The 8,141-nt window shown below is 36.8% G+C and overlaps 1 pseudogene; it reads left to right on the top strand.

The window, feature by feature from the left end:
- Window positions 1–5,124: 5,124 nt before the first annotated feature.
- On the top strand, window positions 5,125–5,314 carry LOC130039477 (uncharacterized; annotated as a pseudogene).
- The last annotated feature ends 2,827 nt before the right edge of the window (window positions 5,315–8,141 follow it).

The raw sequence follows: 8,141 nt of genomic DNA on the forward strand, positions 1-8,141 counted from the left end.
AGAATATACTTTTCATATGTAAATAACTTTGCATATCACGTACATGTGTGTGCATAATTAGAGCTTAAACAGGCAAAATAAAAACTTTCAGATAAAAGGAAAGGAATTTTAATAATTATAATAGATTGGCAGAATCACATGCTGATAAAAAATTTGGGGTTAGAAGTTAATGCTTTGGGGTCTATGTCTTGATTATACCCTTTTGAAATTAGTAAACCATAACAAGAGAAGTGCTTTACCAAAACTGTAAGGTTACAGTACTGCTAGAATAGATATTAGCCCAGTTACTTCCATTCCATGCTCCTTTCTGCTCTACCATGAGTCTGGGTAAAGTCTGAGAGTCTTAGGATGGGAATACTTTTACAAAAATATCTTACAAAGAAACAGGAAAAGACTAACTCCTCAGCTTTGTGTTATTTTGTATCCTGGGTTACAAGGCCAGTGTTCAGAGAGGAGGACAGCATGTTGCTTAAAAGCTACAGCCTGCTTATTATTAAATATTAAAGAGCTTTTTCCTTGAGCAGTCTTGTGGTTCTTAACACAGTAAGACTTCTCAAATAAGGTAGTTTCAAGAGGGGGATGGAATTGTGAAAATTCTTTAAAGTAAAATTGAAAGTAAAATTACATATGTCATAGAGAACATAATCATCTTCTTAATGAACACATCCCGGTACCCTAGCAGCAGTGCCCATGGTTATTTGGAATCGATCAGGCAGTTACTGAAAAAGAACCTTGTCCTTTTACACCAACCCCACTCTAATGTATTATAGTAATGGGTCTGCTTCCATACAGAAAATGTGTCTCTAGGGAATATTGTATTATTAGGTAAGTAAAAGAAATATGCTTTTCTTGGGAATCTGTTCTACCTATAAAGGGAAAAAATAGTACCAAGTCAATATCTATACTTTCAAATCAGATTCCTGGTATATTAACCAAATGATAAAATGTGATTTTCTAAAATATATTCCTAGAGTACCTCTTCCCACCTAACAGGAAATTGATTAAAATACAAAAATCAGGGAGCTGGTGGTTATATCACTTATTATGAAGTTTCTTACCATGTTGCTTAAGATCAATGATCTGCTTTACCCGGAATCCATGAACAAAAGAGATCTCTTCAATCATCGAAATATAAAAGGTATCTATTAGCAATTTTTGTTTACCTTTAGTTACATTTCATATATACTGTATTTTTAAATCTCACAGGTAGATTTTATTATTTCTACTTTTCTGTCAATAATAAAATGAGTTTATAGATGCTAAATAACTTTTTCATTGTTATATAATCATTACAGGTGCAAAACTGGCTCATATGTAAGTTCCTGTTTATATATTTGATATTGACAAATTAATGTCTTCTTAGCCAAAAAAAGAGTCATCTAGCATTTTTCTATCCAGACTTGCATTCTCAGGTCTGAACTACAAAGCAGAAATACAAGTATTTAGGAATAGAAATATCATTTATCCACCTTACAGGAAGTTTAGAGTCTATTTATAAGAAATGTATTTAAGTTTTTTTCAAATACTACACAGGAAAGTCAGTCAATAAATAAAGCACATACATACCGTTCCTCAGACATGCACTTCCTCTTCTCCCTCAATTCTTAGTTAACTTCTCAAATTCTTGTTTGGATATCAAAAAGTGAAGTTAAAACTATCCTTAAAATCTGCAATTAAGTTTTATCTGTTAGCATACAAAAAGTTGTTTTCTAACTTCTCCACTCATTCTAAAAACTGCATTTCTTTAATAAATATGAAAACAACTAGACCATGTAAATACTGCTATTAATGTGCCATCTGAAAATAAAAAAATACTCTAAGGTGATCTTCAAAAGAAAATCAGAATCAGAAATAATTTTCTAATACTATTTTGCAATAAAAAGAAACAAAACTTCTTGGAGAAATGGGTAATTCTAGGGCACTGTCCACACTGTCCTCCCGTTGCTTGAGCGGGCCCAGTAACCTCTCCATTTTTTTTTAGACTCGCTGTTACTGTGTTTGGCATATTGAATTCGTCATGGGTAGCTTGCCAGCCTTTGCCGTGCAGGCGAAATATTCTCGGTAGCTTGCCAGGCTCTCCGAGAGGGGCGAAGGAATCGAACCTGGCTCGTACAGGCTGCATGTGCACAAGGCAAACGCCCTACTGCTGTGCTATAGCTCCAGCCCTGATTCTAGGAAGAAGCAGTAAATATTTCAGATGAACTTGGAGCATTATATAGTGCCAGAGACTAAAGAAATGCTCAAATATTCTCATCACAATGATCAGGTATGACAAAGAAACACAGAAAAGGAATAAATATTTTTGTGCTGGGCAACATGGTCAGGTAAAATATAGCTCTCAGGAATCCTAAACCATACACAATCTAGTCCCCTAGTCCCCACAAAGTCCATTTTTGTAAGGCATGCAGTACTATTATAATGGTGGCCACACTTGTAAGGATGCCACAAGGTCACTACTGTGGAAGAATTGATTGGCCAATGTCTTCTGGTTCATGACAGTGTAAAGACATGAGAAAACTCCAGGTGGGGTGCAGTGGCATATGCTCCTGATCCCTGAACTGAAGGAGAAATGGAGGGTGGAGAGCTTGCTAACTCACAATATACACACACTTGCACATAAATACACAAAGTAATAAAATGAAAATGCTTACAATATCAAAAAATAGAATAATTAGAGCAAGAAATTAAAATGTTAAATTATAATTCAATAACTAGCTGTTAGACAGCATTGATTCATACGTTCTCCCTCGCTGACTACAGGGAACTCAGGTTTATTGAGTTACAACCGTCACAGTGCTCCCAAGGCACTCCCTATTCATCTGTGTTTATCTCTAATCTCTCCTTTGTGCTATGTTTATTATGTTAATCACTCACATCCCCAAATCAGACCTTCTGACTTATAAAGCCACATTCTTCAGAGAATTCTGGATTTTGTATTTGTAAGTGAAATATTGCTTTTCTCTTTTATTTATGTCCTTTGCATAGTTTACTTTAGAGAAATGTCCTTTTTGTGTAGACGCAGAAAGACAATTAATGCTATGCTTTTGTAACTTGGGAGTTGACTCCGAGTATTAGTTACTACTGGGCATCTGTCATATTTAATCAACTTAAGTCTCAATTGCTCTTAGTTTCTAGAACCCCAAAAGGAGGGTCCCGACAACAGAACTTGGATAGACCCACGGCAAACTGTGAGCTACCCTGACATCAAAAAGGGACAGTTCAAGTGCCATAAAACTTATAATAAGTTAAGAGCATGGTCATGGACAATCTCCGTCATGACCCAAAAAGAAGTAACTGGATAAGGACCCTAATGGGGTTATGAAAGACTAACCTGGCCTGAGGATCTAATACTTTGGGGTACATAGCAAGATGTCCCCAGGAGAATCACCCTTTAAACTTAATATATCTCTTACTGTATCCATATAAAATGACTAATATTATTAAGAAGTAAATTTAGGATAACTTCAGATAAATATGGACTGAGGCAAGAATAGTATTATGCCCTTGTGCAGATCTCCTTGCAGGATGAGAATTTGTCCTATAAGTAGCTTCTCACAGAGGGAAGGGCTTTACATCTATTGACTGTACAACTACACCTATGTGTAATTACTACCCCCAAACTTTGTTGATTTCTCTATAACTAAGACTGTAAGACTAGCTTGGGGGGGCAGTGAGTAAGACTGGAAGGAGGCAGATGAGACTAAAATAGGATGGAGATTGGAATAAATGACAATTGATCACCAACCAGCCTGGCCCTGTTCCCTCCTTCTTTCATTCATCACTGTCTGCCATCTGGGATGGGGGAACTGGTCCCTGATCACTGAACACCCATGGTGAGCACCCACTTTTTTGAACTCACAATAACAATAAATCTGTATTGACTTGGTTGAATGAATAAAAATAAATAAATGAGAGTATAGAAAAGAATCCTTGTGCAGAAGAGTTCCAAATAATTTAAGGAGCTACCTCACTTCAAAGAGGCGAAGTATAATTATTCACTGCCTTCTAGGCTATACCTAGAATCTTGCTTCACCAAAAAGTACTACAGAAAAAGGAAGGGAAAACAAGAATGACTTTATAGCCAGATAACACTAGTTTTGCCAAATAGTTAAGGTCATATCAATAGTGGTAAGTCATATTAATAACATGTACCCTTAATACGATGTGTTGAGAATGGCATTGTACTTTGTGGTCTTCCTTCTCTAAATACAACATATCACTATACCCTTGAGAAGAACATCAGAAAAGTTTGACTTGAGAAACTATTTGAAAGATGCGTGATTAGTTTTCCTCAAAACTGTCAAGGTGGGCTGAAGAGCTATTCCAAGATTTAAGAGGTTAAGGTGCTTGCTGGGTATCTTACTAACCCTGGTTTGATCCCAGCAACACATATGTATCCCACCACCATTGCCAAGAGTGATCCCTGAGCACAAAGAAAGGAATAAGTACTGAGTACCACTGGAGGTGGCTTCAAAATTAAAAAACAAAGTCTGAGGAAGTGTCACAATTAATCAGAATCTAAAGAATCATGATTATTACATGTCTTGTGGTATTTTGGATGGAATTCTGGAACATAGAATGGAAATTAGTAAAAAGTAGGGGAATTTGAATTAAGTGTGGACTTTAGAAATACTGACAGTATAAGTATCAGTTCATTAATCATGACAATTACATCATAGTAAGGTAAGACATCAGTAATCTGGGAAATTGTCTCTGGTTTACACAGGCATTCATTGTACTATCTTTGAAGTTTTCTCTATCTCTAAAAATAATCCAAAGTAAAATGTCTATTTGGCATTGTTAAGTGAAGACAGTTCAAATCATTTGGTGTCTTTTTTGTCTGGGAGAAGGTGGATCTAAATATGGAGACAATTACTTTGCCTATAATATAAATATATTTTTAAGTACTCCATATGAATCAAATTTATTGATTTATAGACCAGTGTTCACTATTTTCTACAACTCAGTTTAGCATATGCATAGTAAATAACTGATTGATGGAGTTTCAACAGTAAACCCCAGGACAGATCTTTTGTTCCCCTCTTCACTTCAACCTGACCTCTCAGAATCAAGCAGTAATGTTAGCTCTCACTTCTAAAAAGAGCCACTTAAAAACTCAGTGTCAAGACTATACTCTCAGGGATCATTTATATAGTTCCTTATTAGAGAACTTTCTTTGATCATATAGAGCACTCAAAACCATGAGCAGGAGCCAGATGTTGAGCAGGTTCTAGGTGATGCTTCTGCAATTATCTTTTACCATTAATGATCAATATTCTCTTCCTTCAGAAGAGTGAGAGGGAGAAGACAAGGTCTATCATGTTAAGCGAAATGAGTCAGAAAGAGAAGGATAGACATAGAAAGATTGCATTCATCTGGGGAACATAAAGTAACAAAATAGGAGACTAAAACCCAAGAATAGCTGAGATTAGTACCAGGAATTTTGCTCCATGGCTTGGAGGCTAGCCACACATGCTAGGGGAAAAGGCAGCTCATATAGAGAAGGGAGAACCAAATAAAGAGTGTTGGGAGGATCCTCCCAAGATGGGAGAAGCATGCTGAAAGTAGACTATAGACCGAACATGATTGCCACTCAATGCCTCTTTTGCAAACCACAACACCCAAAAGGAGAGAGAGAAAACAGAGGGGAATGCCCTGCCACAGAAGCAGGGTGGGATGGGGGGGAATGGGGTGTGGGGGGGATACTGGGATCCGTGGTGGTGGGAAAGGGGCACTGCTGGAGGGATGGGTATTTGATCATTGTATAATTGAAACCCAAGCACAAAATATGCAAGTCTACAACTTTACCTCATGGTGTCTCACTAATAAAAATTTAAAAAAATAACTATAGCTCCCATGTAGGTATTTAAAAAGTAATATAGAGATTCTTTGTAGTCTTTAATAAATTTAACCTGAAAATTTAAAAAAATAAATAAATTGTGCCAGGAAAAAAATTATCAGTGTCACAGTAGGTTAATGCTCCAGATCTTTATCTCCAACAATATGTCACTGTCATTGTCATTGTCCTCCCATTGTTCATCGATTTGCTCGAGCAGGCACAATAACTTTGTGAGACTTGTTACTGTGTATACTGAATACATCACGAGTAGCTTGCCAGGCTTTGCCGTGCAGGCGAGATACTCTTGGTAGATTGCTGAGCTCTCCAAGAGGGGTGGAGGAATCAAACTCGGATCAGTCGGGCGCTTGCAAAGAAAATGCGCTACCCACTGTGCTATCGCTGCAGTCCAACAACAATATGTATTTACTAGTAATAGTAGAAGTAGCAGCGGAAGTAGTAGTATATGTTTCAATTTTTCTACGTATGCTCTGTCCAACACAATTAAACTCTCCAATCCAGTAAAATTTTTTCCTAGATTTTACATTTCAATACTCTTGTATATATCAGTACCTTATGGAAAGTCGATAAATCTTTTACAAACCGTAATCCAAATTAATAGAGAAAGAAGAAAAATACTTGCCATATAGGCAGGCACATGGGGTTGGTGGTGGAAGGGAAACTTCTTCTCTGGACATTGGTAGTGGAAAATGTACATTGGTGGAGGGATTCATGTTAGAACATTGTATGACTGAAACCCAACTATGAACAGCTTTGTAATTGTGTATTTCATGGTTATTTTTTTTAAAAAATAAGCATTTTAAAAAGAAAGATTGTTAGATATACCTTGAAAAAAGTTGTACCATAAAATGAATTTTTCCTATAGAAAACAAAGTATTTCACAATGCCTTTTCAGCAATTCTGATTGTTGGGGAGGGAGGGAAATTCTAAACAATAATGGTGCATCTGTTGTCGAAATAACGAATGTGATCAAAGTAGAGAAGAGTTAAGTGGAAATCATCTGCCTCACAGGCATTGGGAGGGATGGGAGGGGGGTATATTGGGGTTCTTGGTGGTGAAAAATGAGTACTGGTGAAGGGAGAGGTGTTTGATCATTGTATTACAAAGACTTAAAAACTTAAAACTGAAAGCTTAGTAACTTTTCTCACAGTGTTTCAATAAATAAATACAAGAAGAAAAAAAATAAAATTATGAAAAAAGTAAGGTGGAGTTCATGCCCAATTCAATCAGCTAATCAGTGGCTAAATAAATAACAGTACACCTACATAAAAATATCAAAAAAAAAGAAGTTTTCCTCTGTGCCTGTCATCCCATTTCAGGTTCTCTGATTAAAGTAAAAAACCAGTATTCATCTGAATTCCCAGAAAGGGCACGCTATCAGTTTATTGCTAATATAGGGTTTTGTTCTACCTCTTTTCTCCTTTTTAAAGATTGTTCTTTATTCAGTGCTTCACTTGTTGTCACCTGTCAAAAAGTAAGAAAGTCACATTTTTAAATGAAGATATTAGTGGTATACAAAAGTTTTGTTCATATTAGACCTATTACATGTTAAAAGGATGTCCCATAATAGCACTCCTGTGGTGAAATATAGCAAGAAGTTGTGGGGAATTTTTTATTGCTTTTTTATATTAACTAGATCCAGGTTTCCTAGAACAATCCAATTTTTTACCAGCTCTCCTGTAATACTTGTTAATGCAACCCATTTTTTTTATTAGTGAAACACCATGAGGTACAGTTGTAGATTTACAATTTTTTGTGCTTGAGTTTGATTATACAATGATCAGATACCCATCCCTCCACCAGTGCACATTTCCCACCACCATGGATAATATCCCCCCACCCCCATCCCCCCATCCCCCCTGCCTCTGTGGCAGGGCAATCCCCTGTGTTCTCGTTCTCTCTCTCCTTTTAGGTGTTGTGGTCTGCAAAAGAGGCATTGAGTGGCAAACATGTTCAGTCCATAGTCTACTTTCGACATGCATCTCCACTCCTGGGAGGAAAGTCCAAACACCCTTTATTTGGTGTTCCCTTCTCTATCTGAGCTGCCCTTTCCTCCAGAATTCCCGACTGGCCACTAAGCTATGGAGTAATCCTCCTGGTGCTGATCTCAGCTATTCTTGGGTATTAATCTCATATTTTGTTACTTTATATACCCCAGATGAATGCAATCTTTCTATGTCTATCCCTCTCTTTCTGACTCATTTCGCTTAGCATGATACTTTCCATGTTGTACCACTTGTATGTAAATTTCATGACTTCATCTAACAGCTACATAGTACTCCAT

This window comes from Sorex fumeus, unplaced genomic scaffold, assembly GCF_029834395.1.
Source record: "Sorex fumeus unplaced genomic scaffold, SorFum_2.1 ptg000086l, whole genome shotgun sequence".
Taxonomy (NCBI): Eukaryota; Metazoa; Chordata; class Mammalia; order Eulipotyphla; family Soricidae; genus Sorex; species Sorex fumeus.